Source organism: Galeopterus variegatus, unplaced genomic scaffold, assembly GCF_000696425.1.
Source record: "Galeopterus variegatus unplaced genomic scaffold, G_variegatus-3.0.2 Scaffold1066, whole genome shotgun sequence".
Lineage (NCBI taxonomy): Eukaryota > Metazoa > Chordata > Mammalia > Dermoptera > Cynocephalidae > Galeopterus > Galeopterus variegatus.
The window spans coordinates 312,114-312,566 of NW_007727177.1; the positions used below are offsets into that span (position 1 = coordinate 312,114).

The 453-nt window shown below is 42.8% G+C and overlaps 1 protein-coding gene across 3 annotated transcripts in view; it reads right to left on the minus strand.

The window, feature by feature from the left end:
• Positions 1 to 453, minus strand: part of SNRPB2 (small nuclear ribonucleoprotein polypeptide B) — a 12,964-nt gene that overhangs the window by 8,907 nt on the left and 3,604 nt on the right. The window lies entirely within an intron of this gene.

A 453-nucleotide genomic window follows, 5' to 3' on the forward strand; every position in this document is an offset into this window, starting at 1 on the left:
CCAAAGAATATCTAACCTGCTTACACTTTAGAGACGGTAAAACTGACCACAAAAACAGAACCAGTTAATGGCAGAACCAGTGTGAGGACCCGGATCCCCTAAACCCTGGGCCTTGACTCTTTCTCCAACACTGCTGCATATCACATTCCAATCCCAGAACACAAGCAGTTTGGAATCCACACTCAAGGCACTGTGTACTCAACTTACACACGTGGAAACCCTCACGTTACACTGTCTCCACCCTTATCCAATCCTCTACCACCTCTGACTTATACCACGTGCCTCCTAATTGAGTTCCCTACTTCCTCTCTGCGCTCCCACAATTCATTCTTCATCTAGCAGCTAAGTGTGAAGATCATTATGTCACTACTCAGTTTAAAACTCTCCACGCATAACTATTTCATTTCCATTTACTGTTATTCATAAAACCTATGAATTTAAATCTGTCACTTT